Source organism: Alligator sinensis, unplaced genomic scaffold (assembly GCF_000455745.1).
Source record: "Alligator sinensis unplaced genomic scaffold, ASM45574v1 scaffold126_1, whole genome shotgun sequence".
Lineage (NCBI taxonomy): Eukaryota > Metazoa > Chordata > Crocodylia > Alligatoridae > Alligator > Alligator sinensis.
The window spans coordinates 1,570,514-1,593,081 of NW_005841842.1; positions in this window are offsets into that span (position 1 = coordinate 1,570,514).

The window sequence follows — 22,568 nt, forward strand, 5'->3', positions numbered from 1 at the left end:
AGGTAGGCTCTGGGGGAAAAAAAGGATTGGATCCCTAACCACACTGTGACACCATGTGATGTCACAGAAGTCCCTAAATTGAAACAGTGGGTTTTTAATTGGTGTGTTTTTAATTGTGTCATTTAAAAACCCACCGTTTCGATTTAGGGAGAACTAACCCCCATCACATGTACAAGCACCCATGCAGGCTGAACACCACACTGTACCTACCAATTAAAACATTTTAGTTTATAAGCAAAGAAATAAAAGAAAGTTATTTGTAAATAAAATATTAGGTTTTATTTTTTTTTAAATGAAAGCTCAACATTTGACTGAGATGGAATACTGTTTTCAAGAAAAATGGAGCTACTCAAAATTTACCAGATCAAGCCTGTGCATTCATTTAAGAAAAAAAATAAAATTGCAAATGTATCTCCTAAGCATTCATGATTCCATTTCTTTAATTTTCTGAACATTTGTACAAGTGAAAATGTTTGCAGAAAAGGAGAATGTTATAAATGCTTGTGTAGACGTGTCAACATGTAAGTTTTCATGTAAATATGCATTGAGGGTATTTGTAAAGAAAGTGTTTGTGCCACCATCTTGAAAGCTCCATAGAGTTGGAGCTATATTCAGTCAAGAAACAAAATAGATGAACAAGGCATCCAATTAAAGTGAATTACAAAAAAAGAAGAAGAATTCAGCTATGCTCAGAAGTTTTCAAACAAGCCTTAGGTTGCAATATGATTACATAAAGCACTCATGGAATCACTTGGAATGACAAAGGAGTTAATAGGCATCCATATCTCTCTCCATATAATTAATAAATAGAAAAGGAGGTTGAATTAGTCAAGTAAATTGCACTAGAAATAACTTGTTGAAGCCTAATTCTGGAACAGAGGCCACATCTACACAGCAAGTTTACCATGCCTTACAGCAGCACTCTCAAACAGGCTGAACCACTCCATACAGGTTGCCTCCTAATCCAGGAGCAATGTTGCCATGCTCACTCATTGTTTCAAGTGGGCTAATTAGCCCACTATGTGTGACAAAGCTAATTAACCTACCTGCTGTTAATTAGCCTGCCTATGGCATTGCACAAACATAGACTGCTTCCAGTTTAGGAGGAATCCCACCCAGAGCAGTGTAGTGTACCTGAAGGTGTTGCTCCTGGGCATGGCCAGCTCACTGGACAGATATGGCCACAGGTAGCATCTAATTTCTACAGCATACTTTGCTACCATTTCCCAAGCCCCAAAAAGGGAAATGAATAAAGCTGTCTAGAGGCTGACAAATCTGTTTTTAGGACACTTTTGGATTTCAACATTTGTGTTTGTTGCTTGTTAGAAATGGTGGTTTGTTGATGTTCTGAGACTGGACAGTTAATATGCCAACCTGAAAATCTAGGAACTCTGGGCATAAGTCCTTGATCTGCTTGACTTAGAGGATTTTTTTTTTTCATCTTTGATCACTCTAAATTAGGCAGAGCAGGGACCTCATTATTTAACATCCCATGCTAGTCACCCAATAATAGCATTATCTATTCCATACTGTCTCTTGAGACTTCTGAGGAAGAGGATATGTTTGGTAGGAACTGTCTCTTTCTTTGTTTTGCTTGATTATTTATTAGTTTCTTTGTTTTAGGACTATTGACATTTTGTCTGGCCGCCAACATTGTTTCTTCCAGTGTCACTCCAACCTGTCATCTCAATGAGACCATGGCAGGTTACATTAGCCTGCACAAAGCTCTATGGTACCAAGACTAAACCACATCCTGTACCCATGTAACACTGCACTGTGTGCTCTGAATTTCTCCTGTAAATTGAAATTCACTGCCACAGTACAATTACCAATGCACTCAATGGTAGGAAACTGAGGATTTTAAAGAACCCTAGATAGAAATGCTAGGAATCACAGGTCTTATTAATCATTTTAGAAGCTTGGAAACCAGGAACAACAATAGAGTCTGTCTTTGTCTCTGCACTGAAGCTTACAATTAGGAACCTTTTGGAGAAGGGACAGACAACATGTCATTGCTTAAATTTTAGGACTGTAACTGCTGGAGTAGAATGCAGAGCCCTGCATGATTGGTACCTACCCTCCCAATGCAGGAGTTAAGGGCCTCCAGATAAGAACCAATATAGTCAGCATACTTAGCTGGCAATCAGAGGAAGCAATTAGTATTCAGCTTCCTAGAGATAGTCGCTAGAATTCTATTCTGCCTATTAGGTGTGTAAGTGCCCTTAAGTGCCTACGTGCAGTTTTAGACCATCCTGCTCAAGACCCTGAAAAATGGTTAATACAGAGGGTGGATGGGTCCTCCTTCTCTTTGTTTTTTGTGACTCAGCGGGCACTTCTACACAAGATGCTTACTGTGCATTAGCCTAATAACACTGTGCAGTAGTGTGTCATGGTAAAAACCATGCTAATAGTCTACTGTGCGGTGTTATTAGGCTAGTGCACAGTAAGCATCACTAAATAACCATTCACTGGCACTACTGCCCAGTAACTTTAGGTGCTGAGCATTAGTTAGTATTTTATTAAGGAAGTACTAATCTAAACACACGGTAACTAAGGCACATTAATGAATGTGTAGATGTGGCAGGGCACTGCTGGCGTCTGCCACTTTAAGGGCAAAGTCAAGCAGCCAGTAGGTGCTTGATTGCAGTGGCCATTTTAGATCTCTGGCTGCCTATATAAACAGAGCGGTTTGCTACTGGTAGGCCAGGCAGAAACATTGTGTGACTGCAGGCTGAATGCTACATCTTAGAGGTAAGGGCAGGAGCTTAAGGGGATGGTTTGGAAGCTTCTGGTCCTGGGCATGACCTAAAACTGTATCCTGCTGGGAGTGGATGGCCTGTTAAGTCTCCCAGTGGTGCGGGAGCCCCCCCAGGAAATACCAGGCCAGTTACCACCCTAGTGAAAGGTGGGTTGGGATTCCTTAACCCCTAGCCCCCACAACACTGTGGGTGCAAGGAGGGCAGGCATGGCTATGACCACCTGAGCCCAAAGAGGGTGTAAGACCCAGACAGAGCCAGGCACAGCTATGGCCACCTGAGTCCCTGCTAGGGAGGGAAGTCCCATGGCCCCAGTGAAAGGGTGGAGATGAGGGGCCCCAGTGAAGGAGTGGAGATGAGGGGCTCAGTATATGCATATGTGAGTATATAGAGTTGCCTGGTGAGGGGCATGAAGCAGAATTAGCCCAGGGTTTGGCACAAGGCTGGACCATGCAGAGTAGGGGAACTTGTGGGAACTAAAGCGACTGCATGGTGAAGCCAGTATGTGAGTAGTAAAGCCTGATGGCCAAGAGGGATTGCTTAGGGAGAAGCAGGGTGGTGGAGTATGGCCTGGTACTGGGCAGTATGCCAGAGGCCCTGGTGAGAGAGGGGCGGAGTAGAAGAGGCCTCCTGTGAAAGGGGAGATGGTATGAATGTGTGAAGCCCAACTTTGGACTCAGTTTGCTCTGGTCTCAGTAATATTAACCTGGATGCCATCTGTGAGACTTGGGCTGCGGTGTAGGGGAGGAACGGAGCCGCAGATAGCACCCCCTGGCATTGGGGCAAGAATGGGCAGCCTTCTGCCTAATTAACACCATAATTGTGTATCATCAAGGCATGGCAGGAGAGAAGGCAGGTGGTTGGCCCAGAAACAGGTGGGTGGACCAATGACAGACCAGCCCTGAGAGCTCCCTGTTACAGTAGACATGCCAAGTATTAAGAGTCAAATGCTGCTGCATTAGAAAAATTGATGCATGAATAGATTTTCAGAGAGCTGAACAGTTATATGGTCAATAGGTAGAAGAGAATTTTGCTCAAAGACAGTGCATCTACACATTCATTAATGCACCATAATTACTGTGCATTAAGTTTAATACCTGTAATTACAGGTACTAACATAATAAGTTACAGTCAGCACTACTGCTCATTAGTGCCAACACACGCTTTTTTGTGATGCTAATTCACAGTAGATTAATTCTACTGTGCATCAGCACATTAGTGTGGGTTAGAATTAGTCTACTGTCCCTTTAGTGTCTCATGTAGACACACCCAAAGTGTGTGAAATCTCATGTTTCAGGGGCTTACCTGCCTGAGCAAGAACTGTAGTCTGGCACCTCCAGTCACTTGGGAGTTCTAGTGGCAAGTACCCACACTCATTCTTTGAAAGAACTGAGCAGGGCTCACTTTTCTCACTGACCATACAGCTGTAGAAGAAGGTAGTGTTCATCTTTTATAAGACAGGCTAGAGATTTGAGCACTCTCTGAGGAAGTGGAAGATGCAGGTTAAGTTTCATGAAACATCCAGGCTTTTTTTTAAAGTACAGCTTCATGCAGAAAATTGATAGACCCACTTCTTTATATTAATGACTAAATTGTTCACTTACCCAGGAAGTCGAAGGCCAAGGTCCATGCCCCTCCTCAGCTTGAGGGGGCTGAAGTCTGCACTGTCCACCCTGCATCCTAATCATGAGGCATTAGATTTCCTGGAGGGGAATAGTCCCTACCCTTCCCATTGGAGCTCTGCCACAGTGGAGAAAAGAACTCACTTATTAGGTCAGAGGGAGGAAGTAAGTGTCAGGATGACTCTGCTGTAGTGATCACTAGGTTCAATGTTTATTGCCAACACAGGCATATGCAAATAAGAACTAAAAAATGAACTTTGTGGAGCAGTAGTCAACTTCTACGAACTCATGGTCCGTCTCAGTAACTAACTAGCTACTCAAATGAGGTGCCATCTCCCAATTCCCAACTTCCTTAAGAGCTTAAATCATATACCTGTATTGTTTGCTACTGGCTACTTCCAGGACTTTCTACATCATCCTTTGAATGTACTTTTTAGGCCAAAGTCTCTCCACTGAGTCTATGTACACCCCTGGCACACAACTCCATCAATCTGGATCACCATCCTGAGACAATGTAGCTAAAACTTAGGCATTATGACATCTACACGGAGGTGCCTAAAAGGCCAGTTTGGAGCTGGTCTTTAATCTGAGAATATCTGGCATACTGTAATTGCTAGTGCAAAACATGAAGGTAGTAATTTCCTGATTTTTTTTTTCAGTCTTTGAAAAGAGGCAAGCTGAAAAATCTTTAATATCCACAGAAATGTGTTTCTTGCCAAAACTTCTTAAGTGTCTTGTTATCCACAATGGGGGTATCTACATGTGCATTAAGGCATTTTTTCTAATGAGCATTAAATTTACTACCTCCAGTGTGAGGTACTAAATAAATGTGCATTAGGCTGCCTCAGTGACAAATGTGCATGGTTTTTAAGTGACTGTTTATGTGCAATAGCCTATTTCACTGCGCATTAGCATAGTTGCACTCTTTTATGTAATGCTTTAATGCTCAGTAAAAGAGTCTACTGCACATTAAAGCACACATGTAGATGTGCCCACTGATGCACAATGTAGCATGGTGCTGAAATAGAGAGCTAGGATTTGGAGTTTAATAGATTAACGTGAACACCATACTTCTGATTACTCACAGGATGGTTTGTAACTGAAAGGTATTTTAAGAGGTTAAACAAAAGCCATGCAGCATATTATTAGTATTGTTTTTTGTCAATTATATCATTCCTTTAAAAACTTTTAAACATTGTGGCAGGTTTAGCTATTCCTGGGTTTTTACAATCCTCCATGTTGAACAACTAACTATATATTATGTTATTGTTAAAAGGGGTGGAAGAACACAGTCAATAGCTGTTAAAAACTGCACAGTGAGCTAAGTAACTCACTAGTCTAACTTCAAAGTAATACCTGTTCCTTCTTGGTCTAAAATAAAGACATTCTGGAATGACTGAATATAAGTCTTGATAAAATTCTACACTCAGCCACCTATTTGCTATCGTTGCTCTCTTTGGCAAGAAAAAAATTATAAAAATTTCCTGAAGGGTCTATCATTTCATAAGGAGGGACCCACATTTTCCTTTTGCTGCAGAAAAATGTGGGAAAAACATGGATCTTCCCCTTTGAAGGAGAAGATGCATGTTTTTCACCTTTAAAGGAGAAAAACGCAGGTTTCCCCTTGCAGACTGGCAGAGTCGCAGTCCGGAAAGAGGCTTCTTGGGGCTGGGGGGAGCAGGAGGCAGGGTGCATATGTGCACACACATTTGCATAACAGTCAGGCAGTGTTGTGGAAAGCAGCTCCTGTAGCTCCCTCTAGGTAAGTCTATGGGGGCAGGTTCAGATGCAGGACACAGGCAATGTGTGGTGGGAGGCACAGGTGATGCAGTGTGGGGAGCAGGGGAGCAAAGGTAACATGTTGGGGTGGCAAGGGGAGCATGTGCCCCCCAGATTTTTGCATCCACAGCGGGGTGCAGGGCTGCAACCAGGCCAGACTAGCTCCAGGCTGGAGCTGCTTCCATTTTTCAATGAGTGGGGCCCAGCACAGGAGGGAGTGCTGCACCTTCATGGTGGCCAGAGTGAGGCACAGTAGTAGAAGCAGCATGGAGATCCCCTCCCCCCCCCCTTGCTACCAGGTGGGCAGAGGGCACCTCACTTTGGTGGCCATGGTGGCATGGAGCTCCCTCCTATGCCAGGCACTGCCCACTGGGCTGTAAAGGCAGCTTCTGCCCAAAGCTAGTCCAACCCATCTGTAGCCCTGCAGTGGGCGCATAAATCTGGGGGGCATATGCCTCCCTCCCCACCTTCATGACACATTGCCTGCATGCCCCCTGACCTCCTTGTGTTGCTTGTGCCCACACCGCCCCCTTCCCCATACACCTGCCCCCTTCCTTCCACACTGGGGGCCTGGGACCTGGGGGTAGGAGGCAGTAGGTCAGGTATGAGGAGCACTGGCAGGGTCAGGGGACTGTTGAGAATGAGGTGCACCAGCAGGGCTGGGGAGGTCTGTGGCTTGGGAGTAAAGGGCAAAGGCATGGGCAGGGCCAGGGAACCTGCATATCAGGGCTGCTGAGCACCATAAAAAAGTGGGAGGGACAGCTACAGCTAGACCATATCCTGGTGAGCAAAGGGGACAGGAGAAGCTCTGATTTTTTTTCCATGATTGGAAAAAAAACCAAATACTATCAAATGCCGAAGTATATACGTATTTAGAATGTATGTTTATTATAATGATCCAGGCACTGTTAGGCTTCCAAATTGCTTTAAAATTGTAAATATTTCAATAAAACATTGTGTTCAACTGTTACCTGTATATACATATAGTGGTGTCTTTATGTTAATTGCAGAAAAATGTGGATTTGGAGGTTTTAATCAGAGAATTTGGGGGCTTTAAACGGAGAAAACCAGGATCCCTGCTTATAAGGCACCAAGTTAGCACCTTCAGCAATCCACTTTGAACCAATTAGTAGGCAGGCTGTTCCTATGAAAAGTATAGCAAGTTCTATTAGTTTACTTTCAGGTAGTTCCAACCAGTCATTCCTTGCAAGCTGTAGGTCAAGTTGTCTCTTTTGGAATGGAACATAGGAAGACAGGAATAGCTATACTCAATCAGACAAGTGATCCATGCAATTTGAAATCATGTCTCCAGCTGCAGTCGGTTACTTCTGAAAAATGTTTAATACACCTGGTGGTCCACAATTAAACATCTTGCTCACAAAGGTTCTTCCTAAACCCACCAGCTAAAGTTGGTTTACAGCTGAAGGGTGAGGTTTGTATCCTTGTAGAATCTTGGTTTGTTAATCATTACAGTTGCTCTTGGGGACCAGATAAATATTGAGTCCTTTGGGCTCCAATGATATCTTGTGAGAATGAGTCTGGTAAGTTCTATCAAAGTTGAGCTGTGGAAAAAGTAGGGTTCAACACCCTCAAGAGATCTGCTTATGGACAAGGGCACAGAAAGAACCATCGGTCTTCTATAGTAACATGAAGAAGTACAGTAAAATTCTGAATTCATGCTTCCATGACATACCAAGCTGTCTCTGTCCTTGAACTACTAGCCATGAGAGTGTTGAATATCACACTAGAAGAATGGTTATACATGAATCTGGACAGAGATATTAACTTTTTCCCCTGGAACCCAGGCAGGGTTTCTCAGCTCTTCCAAAGAAATCTTTACCTCCTGATGGTAGAGAGAACAAGTATTTGTGGCTGCTCTTCCAGGATTCCAAAAAGATTAAGAGGAGGGGAGGAACTAGCCTGATAACTCAGTGATTGCATTTGGTAGCAGCATCCCCAGTGCCCTACCCCAACCTGGGCCCATCTCCTCCTGCATGGTCTCATTACTGCAAACTATCCACAGAGGAGCTCCTGCTGGTCTGAGGGAAGGAAGATGTAGCTTAAAAAGCCTCCCTCTTTTAGACAGAATTCCAGCATTTATTACCTTGTAGTAACAATCAAGGATTGTTTATCAAGAAGTAAAAAAAAATAAAAAAAATCATCTCCTAAGAGCTTGGAGACACTGTCCTCACATGCAGAATGATGCCATGCCATCAGGCAGGTATCATTGTGTCAGTTAAGTTGGGACCTTAAACTCATACCCCCAAAGACCTTGTGGGGGTTGGTTCACTGCTGTCCCTAGGCAGACAGAATCATAATGCATTTGCTTTTAAACATTTCATTTTTAAATACAAGAAAGAATGTGTTGCATTTGAAAGTTTGTCTAACTACATGGTTGGTCCAATAGAAGATATCACCCTAAGAAATCCTTGCCTCTTGCATAATTTCTGGACTATTACATCTACAAACTCATTCTTACACTACCTTTTAAATATGTGCATGTTAAGTGCTGGCAACAGTCAGGCAATAAGGTCCAGCTGCAATTTTCCTTTTGGTTTTCATTCTGGCTAAAACAGTGAAAGATGATTTTTCACTGTTTTATTCTATCATACAACTGAGAGATTTTCTTTAGTAACATATACTTATTGCAACCAGAATAGCCTTTGCAAAAGTATGTGCCTCACCCACAAATACTTGGGTCTATTGGAAGAAATGTGGATTTTTTGAACAAGCTAATATTATCATTATCAGTACTATGCCAAAGGATCCTATTTGAGGGTGGGGGGAAGCAATAAATAAATAAAGCATTTAAATAATCTTGTCTCTCTGTATTCTCCTGATGAAAACATTTCAAATGATAATGGCAATGATTTTTTGTGTTGACTAATGTCATTGTGCAGCTTGGGCAACAAAAACTCTAATTCTTCCTAAAGTGGTACATGACTGTTTTCCCCCCTTAAAGTAAAAGGGATGGCAAGGCCTAAAGCAAAGCTTAGGAATGAGCATTTAAGTATTCCAGCTCTAACCATGCTGCTTATAAAAGGGGTTTTGAATAATGAAGCTCCCTCCTCCCAGGAGCTGCTTTTAACTTTTAAATGAAGCATGACTAAATTCTAGCAAAGAAGATTTGATGTTTCCAATTAGTTCAGGGAGTTGAAAACAGTTGTGATGTTATCACAGAGTGGGTGCTGAGAATGGGAGCTGTATCCTGACTTAGCCCACATGGTAGTAGTAATTTCAGAAGAACCATCAAAATGACTTAATAACATAATTGTGCATTCCTACTTTTTTTTGTTTGTTTGGAGTTTTTTTTAAGGAACTGCTGCTCATAATTGTGCATCTACACTTTTTTGTTTGGTCATATTTTTGGCACACAATGTGTAGGATATAAATAACAATTTCTCTTAAAAAAAAAAAGTGTGTCTTCCTAACACTTTCACTAGGGCTTGATCCAAAGCCCTTTGAAGTTAATAGGACCCTTTCCTACTTGTCATTAATGTTCTTCAGAATACTCACAACCACTGCACCTTGATTTGAAGTAATAATATCCACTAAGGCCACAATCTTGCAGTGGCTTATGCATGTGTTCAATTTCAAACACATGAGTAGTTTCATTAAAGTAAGTGGTGCCTAATACGTTGGTTATATTCTTATGCTTCTCCTAACTTTCAATAATGTAAACAGAAAATGTTATGCTTCTAACAACTTAGTCTTTTTTCAAATTATATTTAATAAAAATAAAAGACCACAAAGTGAGCTGTGATGTAAGAAGCCTTTGTTCGCATGCTATATTATTATTACTGTATTATTATTGGCTCTAGCCAATGGCTTTTTATAATTATTATTATTTCCTTGTATTCTCTGTTTATTTTTGCAGCTAGTAAAAAAACCAGGATCATCCAGGACATACAGCATGGATTAAGGTAAACAATGCCTTTTTTAGAGCCAATAAACTAGTTGTTTAACGATTGGAGTTTGTTCAAAAAGTAAGTCTTGTAAACTGTGAGTGCAAAATGAGTGGGCAGAGCTATAACATGTTTTCGTGAATATGTTTTTATTGAGTTTTAGGCTGTAATGTAAACATAAAGGAAAAGGAAATATAGAACATAACTTCTGCATATAATATACACATTTGCCTGAGGTCTTGTAGGGATGCAGTTGCAGAGCAATTAAAGTATCTCGCTGCAGTTTCAGAAGCATGGGTTTGAGCATTGCTCAGGATGCACGTTCAAGACTGTCCCAGGTGATACAACCAACAGTGTTATCTTTTAGGGACTGGATCCTACTCCACCTTCCATTTTAGTGGAATTAGGTATATAATTCTATTTTCCCCCTATTCAAGTTCTGAAAATGCAATAATTCATTTACTTTCATAGCACACCATTATCTGACCCATAAGAGTGACTCTCAAAAAAGTGGCAATGAGAAGGAGGACTCACCCATCTTTTGTCTTAATTGTTTTTCAGAGATTCGACCAGAGTGCAATAGGATCACACTTGGTCATCTAAGTCCATGTATGTGTCTAATAAATGGAATGGAGTCTGGCTTCTGGTCATTCAGCATAGGAAAGCAAAGGCTACCAGATGTGATAATTGGTAATGTATGAATATCCATTTGGAGCCATTTCAAAAGCAGAACTTTCTATGTGGGCAGAAACTGTTACAGTCTAATAAAGTGCAAACAAACCAGGAATGGTACAAGTATAGCAAAAATGCTCTGTCTTTACCACTAATTTGTCTTGTGTTAAAGTTGTAACAGTTTTGCTGCATTTGTTTCATTCTCAGCTTATCTGTACATAACAATAGTTAAGTAACAGCCCTTTTGAAATGCTCCCTTTTAGAAATGGCTCCAAATGTCCATGTCCATTACATTAGCTGCATCATTCCCTTTCATAGCAGAGACTGACATGCCTCAATCACCTTGGCCGAATGGCCTGTATGGACTTAAATCGATCTTGGCTCTTTTTTGATGAAGGCCTCCCTCGTTTCCCACAAGACAACACAGTAATATGCAGTACCATAGCAATGGTAGTGCCAGTGATGCACCAGCATCAGGCACCCTCCCACCACCCTGGGCACCAACTTGGGGGGGCCACACTATAATTGCAATTGCTGAGGTAACTGGATGTGTCCCCTGCCCCATGCACAGGGCTCCCAGCCATGTATGTCCCTATGCTGCTGCTAATATGCATGTATGAGGTTGTAATTAATAGCATACTTCTGGCTCTTATCTGTGGCAAACTGACCTTTTTTCATTTGTACTAGCTTTATTAGGCTTCAGCAGGTGTCAATGTCTATAAAATATCACATTGGTGGGAGCTGGCTGAATCAAAATTTCAAAATGAGTACCTAAAGGGTTAAATCTCTTTTTGTTTTATATGCCTAACTGGCATATACACAGCTGCATGAACATACAAGTTGCAATTCAGTTTTGTGCACTCAAGCCCATGCTCTCCCACTGAACATGCTCAATAGGATTGTGCTGTGGCCAAACAGCTGCACTGTGAAATAGGATCACCTAGGTATGTGCATAAGGGCATAGAAGTTCCAGAAAAACACAACTATCTGGTGTTCGGTGCCAAAAGAGGAGGACCCATCCATGTTTTAGCCAATAGCTAGTGGTTAGGGCACTTGCCACTTCATTCAGAGGTTTGAACTTCTATCTTCTACTTACCAGCACAGTGACCTAACTACCAGGCCACAGGTTAATTGAATCCAACCTGTCTCTTGATGCTGGCTTACTGGGCAGCCAAGAGAAGGAGATATAAGCCCAGGAACAAGTGAAAAAGGCAAAGGGTGTATAGTACAATGAAATGGTTATTGGGTGGCATCAGTTCAATTTAGGACCCTGTTCCCAGTGAATCATAACATTCTCTACTGCTACTTAAGCAATGAATTTAAGGGTGGTAAGACAGCCTCAGGGGGAGGCCATGCTTCCATTTTATTTTTGATGGGTGCATGCATGTAAATGCCAAAACCTTCAGTTATTGCCTCAAAGTGAAAAATAATGTAATCTAAAATGTCTACAAATGCCTCACAATGTATACAAGTTAGTAAATTATTTCTCCTTTTAATCTCCAAATTCCAACATTTTTAAGATGGTTAACTGAAACATCTTTTCCAGTAATGTTTCTCACTGAAAAATCACCTCTTCCCAAAGAACACGTATCATTAAAACAAAAATTGTATTCTCCTTTGTTGAAAATGTTACTCTATTTTAACAACAGTTATTACACTGAAAAAAACAAACAAAAACCATTACCAACCCTTTTTACATACAAAAATCCATTTTACTAGAAAAAAACAGTTCTTGTTCATCAAAAATTTTCCATAAGGTTTTCCAAAATACATTTTATAAGTTTCAGAAAAGAATTTGAAAGGAATGTTTAATCATGAAAAACATAAAATACTTTCATTTTTAATCTCATTAAAAGGGTTATTTTCCTTTGTGGCTTTCCTTTTTTTCCTATTTTTTGACCAGTTATAATGAATTCTGTCCTTCAAACTTGAAAGACAGCTTCTCACCGTCCAAATGCAACTCTTCCAGTTGCTGCAAGAAGCTGAATTTGGTGAAATTCTATATAAAATCCATAGTGAATGGCCAATCTACTCTTCTTTTACCAGGAGTTTGTAAGTGACGGCATTATATACCTCAGTAGACCACAGTGGAATATTGACCAAGGCTTTAACCCAAGCATGGATGTTTGGGAACTCTGAGTGAGCAGCTTTTTACTGAAGAATACAAGGATATTGACAAACTGCAGTGTGCCCTGGTCTCCTTCCTCATGACCAGGGATCCTGGTTTCTGTTTCCCATGGAAAAATGGAGAGAACCATGGATTTCCCACTTTTATCAGAGAAGGCATGGATTTTCCCTTTTAGAAGAGAAACCCATGGTTTGCAAAAGAGGTGGGGGAACCCTCAATCCTGCCCAGAGGGGAAGAGAGTGGGGAAGGGTAGAGCCCAACATTCACACTTACTGGAGGCTGCTTCAGGCTCACTCTTCTTGCTGGAGGTAAGTGGGGCTTGGGGGCTGCAGAACAGGGCTGGGGGGGGAGCTGGCTAGGGGCTGAGAGGTTTGCAGCCAGCCAGGCACTCTGGCTGGGATGGGGTTTGCAGCCTCCCCACTCCCAGACAGTGTGCAAGGCGGGCTGGAAACCCCCCACTGCTCTCCGCCAGCTGCAAACCTCCCCACTCCCTTAGCCCCCAGCCAGCTTGAGCACTCACCAGCTGGGAACTCTGGCTGGGAGGTGGAGTTTGCAGCTGGCCAGGAGCAGTGGGAGATTGCAGCCGGCTGAGCACTCTAGCCAGGAGCAGGCAGACTGCAAATCCCCTCCCAGCCAGAGTGCCTGGACAGCTGCAAACCCTGAGTTGCAAACGCTGCGCTCCCTGCCCTGCTGCTCTCCAGAGTGCAGTGTGTGCAACTGGCACAGCAGGGCAGGGCAGAACCATGCATGAAAGCTGCCTGCCGCTGCAAGCTCCATGCTGCCCTGGCCACACTTCCTCTGTGTTCATGGGGGCAGTGCACATCCGCCCTGCCCCCTCCCCCCACACATCTGGGGGGCATGGGTCCACCCTGACCCCTAGGAGTGCATACTGCCACAGGGAGCTTGCCCTGCCTGAGCCTGCAGCAGGGGGGAGCTGGCTTGTGCTCCTGCTGTAGCAGCCATTGCCTTCCATTGAGGGCAGGGGGCTGTGGACCTGTGTCCCTGGCCCCATAGTCCTGGCAGCTGCGGGCTGTCTCCAGCAGAGCTGAGGGGCAGGGGCTGTGGCTGGGAGGCAAGGGGCACAAGCAGAACCGGGGGGCTGTTGGGGGGAGTGAAGGACACTAGCAGGGCTGTGGGGGGATTTAATTTTAACCACGGATTTTGGGATTTTTATCAGAATTTGTGTGTGGTTTTTTGTTTGTTTGTTTTTTAATCATGGAAAAACAGGATCCCTGCTCATGACTTGCTTAGAAGCTCAGTGCTATGCATCTTCCAGTCACAGAATCATAGAAAATTCAGGTTGGAAGGGACCTTAGGAGGTCATCTAGTCCAACCTCCTGCTCAAAGCAGGACCATCCTCAACTAGATCATTCCAGCCAAAGCTCTATCTGGGTCTTAAAAACCTCCAAGGGTGGAGATTCCACCACCTCCATTTACACACATGCTCTGGGGATGGTGGCGGGGGTATATTTTAATTAGAGTGGCTTCAAGAGCCACTCTAATTAAAGCTCCCAGCACATCTCATGTATTGGTGTCCTTGCACTGAAAAATGGCAACTCCACCCCCCCCCCCCCCCCCCCCCCTACCCTTTTTCAGTGTGGGGACACTGATACATGAGACACTGGAGTCTGCTGGAGCACAGTAATTCCCACACTCCAGCAGACTAGATTAATCTGTAATTACAGTGCAGAGAAGCAGACTTGCTGCTCATATATAGGCATCCTGTGTATCTGAAGATGACTGACAGGGCCAATCTGGGATTAATAAATTATCCTGCAAATCAAGCATGTGTTTTTGTGCAGGGTGGGTGACTCTGGATTCTTGGTTCAGTTCACAACACTTTCTACAGTTCCCACTTTTCCATTTCTTGTTGTCATTGTGAGATTTCAAAGTACAGAGATCCTTGCAGCATAGTCTTCCTCCGTTTGGGGTAATCCTGGGCAATAGTCTCTCACAAATTGACATTGATATTGCATTTTTTTTTCAAGTTGGCTGTGAAGATGTCCTTGAAGCGCTTTCTTCATCTTCTTCAGTGTATGGCTTGACTGAGCTGTGAGAATAAAATTTGCTTCAGGCATTTGACATCAGACATACAGATGTCATGGCCAGCCAAATGAAATTGATGTTGGATGATCATTACCTGGATGTTTAAGGTGTTTTCTTGTGAGAGGATGCTAACTTTGGTGTTCCTGTCTTCATGGGATTTGAAGGATCTTCCGCAGGTGGCATTGATAGTACTTCTCCAGTGACTTGAGCTGTCTCCTGTACATTGTCCATGTCTAAGCTTTATACAGTAAGGTAGATGCCTGGAGGCTGCACTTACATATTTGAGGTGATGTTGGATTTCTTTGTTGTCAGCCTTCTGTGAGAAATGGGTTTTGAGGTATGGGAAATTCTCAATATTCTCCACAGTCTCACAGTAGATCTAAATTACTGGAATGGGGGACTGCTCATTAAGAGCTTGCTCATGGAGGACCTTAATCATCTGGATATTAAGCATCAGTACTATTTTATTGTATGCCTCAGTAAAGATGTCAGTAATTGCCTTAAGATCTGCTTCCAAGCGAGTACGCATTACAGTATCATCAACGTACTGGAACTTAATGATTGCGGTCAGAATATTCTTGGTCTTGGGTCAGAGTTGACTGAGATTAAACAGTTTACCATCCATTTGATAGGTTATCTCCACTCTGATTAGAAACTTCTTGGTGGTCAGATGTAGCATAGCAGTAAGGAATATTGAGAAGAGTGCTGGAGTGATGATGCAGTCTTGCTTAACTCCAGTCTTAACCTCCAAAGGGATCTATGATAAGTTGCATACTGTCATGAAGCAGGCAAAGAATGGTGATGACTTTCGATGGGCATCTGTTTTTTCAGAAAGATCCTGCACAGTGCTTCTTAGTTGACAGAATCAAATGATTTAATGAAGTCAAAGAAGGCCATATAGAGAGATTTATATTGTTCCCAGTTTTTGGTGGGGTTTTTTGCATCTGGCTAGCAGTGAAGATCATGTCAGTTGTGCCTCTTCATGCCCTAAACCTACACTGAGATTCTGGGAGGAGCTCTTCAGCAAGTGAAAGGAGGCGGTTCAGACGGGTTCTCACACAATGCTCATACAAGGTTACAAAGTAATACTCTGATCTTTTGAGCCTACAGAGTAGTGCTGAATCCTGACGCTGAAAATAGAAACTATAGCATTTAATTGCTTCCATGCATAGTTGGTTCATTGATATGACAGGCACTGCGCCTGACCACGAATTATTAAAGAAAAACATTAACTGGTATAAGTCTTGTTTAAGAAAGAGTGCCAATGGAAAAAAGTCATAGGATCATGGGCTCCTGCTACTATGTGTATGCCAAGGGAAAGCATATCAACAAAAGCACAAGTTTATGAAAGTATACTGCACTTTTAGGAGTAAAGATATTTCTGACTGAATTAGATTAGCTTGTTCCTATTTTAACTGTAAATAACGTTCAGCTAGCCAGCAGGTTAATCAGCTGGAGGCATTTTCATTTGGAATAATTTACAAAACCACTACATATGATATTATGTAATGATTGGCTGATGACAAGCATAATTTCACACCATTGGCACACAAATTAAATATTAAGCAGGCAGATAATGTGCATTTTTTTTTCTCAGGCTTGGCTCTAGGTGAGCAATATTACTAGCTAGCAGGCTTACTAGTCACTGGTCCATTCTGAAGGCCCCACTAAAGAGCATACTTCAGGAGACAGCATTCCAGAGAAGAATAATTCCTCTTCAAGAATCTTCCCCTGATGATGGAATATAGCCACTGTCTTGCCCTTAGGGAGTAACAACAGAGCGCTCTTTAGTCTCCTGAAGCTGCTGTATAGACCTCTGGTATGGCAGGAGACAGCAGATGTAGCAACAGTAGAATACCACTTTTTTGGGGGGGGCGGGGCGGGGAGTGTAGTGTTTGCCCCTCTGTGGAACAGCACTATTGCAGGAAAAAAACAGCAAAATGGCAATTCCAAGTACAGAAGGGAAAAAGGCCCAGCTTTATTCTACCTCCATTGGGAATAACCATGTATTCCCAACTCAGCTCTGTGTTTGCTGCAGCCCATTAAGTAATCCCCCAGTATCAGGATTACTACACATAAGGCACATCTTCATATTTATTAATGTGCTTTAGGTAATGCACATTAAATTTAGTACCTATACACAAACGTGGAGGCTGATCCGACACTAGAATTCCAGCACATCAGATTTCCTCCAGCAGTAATATTTCCTCCAGGTATGTACCCTTCTTCCTGCAGACCTTCAAGAGACCATTTACTGACCATCTGGCACATAACAGGAGTAAGATCGCATTTACATGCGCCTATTAGTGCCTCTGAGAAGTCCTGATAGCAGGGGCCCATAGAGATTTACTGACTAAAGCATTAGGACAAAGCTTTATTATTTTTTGTGGAGGAGGGAGGAAGGGGGATAGGTTAAACTGTGCATCACTAGACTGATTACCATATTTACTCAAATCTAAGACAAGGTTTTTCTCCCCAGACATCGTGGGGAGAAAAGCTCCTTGTCTTACTTTTACATACAAGGAACCTTCATTGTATACAACATTGTCTATCATTAAACTGCTGCCAAAAGCACCATGTGCTTGGTAATGGAAAGGAATCACAAAGTCAATTAAATGCAACTGACACTGAGCATGACCATAGAACAGATGACCCATATTGGGCAAATATACTGATGGGACACTACCACAAGGATAGGTTAGTGTAACCCCTCTAAATAAAATACATGGTAATGTCCATTTCGCTCAGTCCCTCACAGTGTTGACTCTTTTTCAAGTCATAGTGAGCCACTACATTTAGTATATTTTTACTTCCTCATCATTTGAGCAGCTGAGCTGTGCCTTTCTTTCCCATTTCCATTTATTCCTGTTTCTTTACCAGCCTTAAATGTCTGGCAAACATCACCAAACAGGGGCCCAAACAATTCAGCTAGAATCCCTGATGTGATTAGTGTGACCCCACCATCCATGACCTGAAGCCAGAGGAGGTTGCCCTGTGCCTCATCTGCATACACATTTTTGGAGGATCCTAGGATTCATAACCAGAACATTTAGTTCCAGCCATGGGTGGGGGGTGCTAATTAGTACATGGATCCTTTGTGGGGTTGTGGCAGGAGGCTTGGTGCTCTTGTCACTTAAGAAGCAGGCAGGCTAGTGCCGAAGCAACCTGAATGTGCAGCTAGGACTGATTATGGAGTCATCTGACCCTGGAGTTAGGCTGGTCTTAGGTGGGATATAAACCCAGACCTGAATATAGCCAGAAATAACTTCTTGGAGGCTCCTGTGGAAACTAATGAGCAGGATGGCTCCAGCTCTGGAAGGCCAGCAAGGAGACTACAACTTGCAGCAGTCTGGAGGTCTGGAGAGAAACTAAGGGGAGGAGGAGATTCCTAGGGACCCAGGGGGGACTGAGCGTTGGGGCTCATTTCCTTTCCCCAGCCCCAATGCAGTGTTTGGGAGGGGAACTGAGCCCGGGCTCAGTTCCCTTCCTCTGTGCTGTGATATGCCACAGCCTGGCAGCAGGAGCCCTGGTTCTCTCCTGTCTTCCACCACCTCGCTGCTGGCTGCTTCAAAGCTTGAAAAGTTTCATAACTTTTGAAACATTTCGACTAGCCTCATTTTGTTTCAAGTCAGTTTTGAAGCCCTTTGTTTCAATTTAATTTCACTGTTTTGAGCTCGAAATGGGTTGAAACAGTATCAAATCAAAACAGCCAGCGAAATTTCGCAGCGTCCTAATGGGTACCCATAGTAATTTGCCTAATGCAAATTAATTACAGGCATGTTTATTTCAAAGACAATGGAAGCATCTATATGAGACATTTACTGCACAATAAATGTCTTGGTGTCTACATGTGCATCCCTATTAGACTGAAGTAAACTAATTTACTCAGCAGGATAATACTTACAAATACAAGCACTATCCTACTGCCGAGTAAAAAAAAATTTGCAGCAGTGCATATGTAGACACTGAAGAGGCTGGCTGGGGCATGAGGGTGCTTCAGTGAGTGGGCTGCCTGCCAGCTAGCCCCATGATGAAGCACCCATGTGACCCGTCCAGCTCCTGTGCAGCACACTGAGGTTGGGGGGGAGCAGCCCCAGGCTGGCAGGCTCACTTCCCAGTTGCCCTGCCAGCCAGGGCTACTCCACCTTGGTTCAATGTGCTGTACAAAAATAAACTGCAGAGCTTATTGCTTCAGAATTTATTGCTCCTGGGTGCATGTTCAAATAGCATGTCCAGGAGCAATAATCTGCAGATCAAGCAGTTCCACAGTTTATTAATTTGCCCATGTAAATGCACCCAATGTTTTTAAGTTTTTCATGGTCTTCCCTTCCATGTGCTCAGGGAGAGCAGGATCTGACAGTAAGTGGGGTGAAGGAGTTGAAGGGGGAAGAAGTTGTGGGGGCAGAGGTCAAGGGTTTCAACCCCCCCACCCCAGATTTATTTTCCCCGCTATAGCAGTGGCAGGGGGGCAAATTCAAAACAAACCTCCAATAATTATATTTGATACTTGGAAAATTATAACAAATTTATATATTTTCTGTGTATAGAATCTAAGTATTGGGGGGATCATCTTATATTCAGGGCCATTATATAGTCGAGTGAATACAATAAAAGTACCTAAAGTACTTTCATCCTTAGCCATATTTTTTATTTTCTATTAATTTCTATACTTTTAATGGCTTAGGGTTTGTTTTATAGGTGTAACATCCTTTGGTTTCACCTATATTTTAACTTTCTGAAATGGAAGCTGACAAGGATATTGCTGGATTAATATAGTTTCCTCCTGATATTTTGTTTACATTTTGACTGTAACTATTTATGCAGGTGGAGTTAGCCAAGACAGCAAATCCAATCCACACCTCTACCTGTCATTTCTACATCCTTCAGCAAATTTCCCCTTTGGTCTATATATCACAATGTAATCAGGGACCCTGTCACAGAGAACTTAGAAAGCACAACTTGTATTTCTTTAACAAAATACTTGCCTTACATTAAAAAAGGAAGGGATTTCCAAATGAAGACCAGCCAGTTTCTTCTAGGAGCTACCCTCTGCAGCTGCTCTTGGTACAACTCTGCCTAGAATTAGTCAGTAATGGAAAAGGCCTATCAGCTTTTTTAGTCCATTTCCTCACAAGGGTAAGATATAGTCCCCAGAGACGTGATGTATAAGATATTGAAGTGATACTACTACACTTGATCTTAGCCAAGAGGTCAGTTTCAATACTATTGTACATGGCAGTTCTATGAGATTTAGCTGCTTAGTCACCTTGCAATAAGTAGACAAAACCTCTTATGCAGCACTTACATCTACCACCCTATTTATTGCAGAGTCCTGCAAACTGACCTCAATTATACAGATTTGACTTTCATGTGAACTCAGAATCAGGGAATCAAAACAAGGAGTTTCTCAGAGGTAACATCAGTGGAGAATCAGAGTTAAACTACTGTGTGCTCCCTTGAAACTACCTCTCGATCATAGCAGGGCAGACGATCTTCCCCCATATGTACAAGCACATAATATCAGCCAGGGGATATTCGCTATTAAAATCCTGATATAATGTATTCAATGAAAAAGTCTATTTAGAAATAAATTAGAAACAAAACATAGTGAATTAAAAACCACAATGAAGAAAAAAATAATTTAAGATGTGGAATAACGAGAACAATTTTCATCCATGAAATGTTTTTTATCTTCTGATAACTCACAAACGGTAAAGCCATGAATTTATGCATAAGATACAATACACAACAAAGAGATAATTCATATTCAAATCTCATGGTCCTCCATCACGCATCCCTCTGTTTATATGTAGATAGTCTTATGAGAAAATGACACCAGGCACAACCAAAATTATGAGACAGCAAGTCAAGCCTGAAGATAATAATTGCTTAGTTCACACAGGCACAGTGAAATTCTTCAGCTCACAGTCTTGGTGGTCTGCAGTGGCAAATGTATCATGTGAAAGTAGTAAATTAAAAGGACATTCTTCCTTTTTCTTCTCTGAAACATATAATGAACTAATAGCTGTTTGACCAATGCATTCCTAATCTAGGAGAGGACTGGAGGGCATAAGGCTGATTGAAAATATTAAGAGCCAAAATCCATTCTCATTTACATAGGTGTAAATCCAGAGTAACTTCATGGGCTTTAGTTAAATTACTCTGGTTTGCCACTATTGCAATAAAAACAGATTTTGGCCCAAAACTGTATGTTGACATGAGACGGTGTTGGCTGCTTTAAAAAGCACTGATTTGAACATGCAGTATATCAGCTATATGAAATTCCCAGTGTCCTAGTTAAAGACATACTATACAATAAAACACTAAAAAATTAATCTAATCTCACAAAATAGCAGCATTAGAAAGACATATTTACAGCATTTTCCCCTTGATAAAAGGGACTATTTATCATTTTGTCAAGTTATTTAAATCCTCGAGCTTTTCCTTGCACCAGGCTTTTGAAATATATTTAGCAATTTATACAACAAATGCCTTAGTCATCACCACCCTCCCCAAAAATTTACAGTTTCTTCAACCCTGAGATTCTGTATTTTCCTCAGAACAGTGAGAAGAGCAATTAACTATGACACCCTTCTCAATATGTCTACGGGCTAGATAGTGTGCAAAGTGTCTGTTTAATATACCAGTGTAGTTAAACTTCCTAATTGCCAGAGTCATGAAATAAAATATTATTCGCTCATTGAAATTGTGATTAAATAGTCATAGCCTGTCTAAGAATAAAGCACTTTTGGCACTTCTGTTACAGAAATTGAACATAAGAAGATTTTGTTCTAATGAGTCTTAAAACAGTAATATATTAATGTTGGAAAGTGACAATGCATAATTCTTATCTCAAGATTATTTGGTACGAACGCATGTTTTTCTTACTTAGTTGTGTGCATGTGTGTGTGTGTGCATGTGACCACTGACAGACATTAAAAAGAAGGTGTGATGGGATTTGATGCATCAACCTAACACATTCATGGAAGGAGGCATGATTGTGGGATCAGGCATCAGATCCCATCATGCCATGTTGCCAGTGCAAAAGGAGCCCAGTCATAGCTGCCCCCTGTACCAGCAAGCTCCAAAAGTGATCTGATGCATCTCCATGGCTGGGAACTCTGTCAGTGATCTGAACTCCCAGCCATGGGGTGACACCCTGGACTCTAATGGCTGGGAGGTCCATCAGCTGATTGGGGCTCCCAGCCAAGGGAGCTCATGCACTCCCCCAGCTGGAACCCTTGATCAGCTGACCAGTGCACTGGCCACACAATCAATTAAAAGTGTGATGGGAAAGAGGGACAAAGTTATTGCACATGTATTGGGTAATAACCTTGTTGCTTATTCCTGGTTTTATCACTCCATTAATTGAATGAACATGTGACCAGGTCACTGCTTAAGACACGATTAACCAATTAATCATGTCTTAAATGTAATGGGTCAGGGGGCTCTGAGTATGCACACATCTTCTATTCCTCCATCCTCAAATGTTGAAGTGAGCTTTCACTCTAACAAATTGGTATTAAAAGACTCACTAATACTCATAATGGAAAAATTCTTATTGCCAGGTTCTAGTGCAGAAATTCTGTGTAAATCCATAGAAAGACTATTTGTTGCTCTTTGATCTGATGCTATATGATTTCATTGGTATAAACTGAGT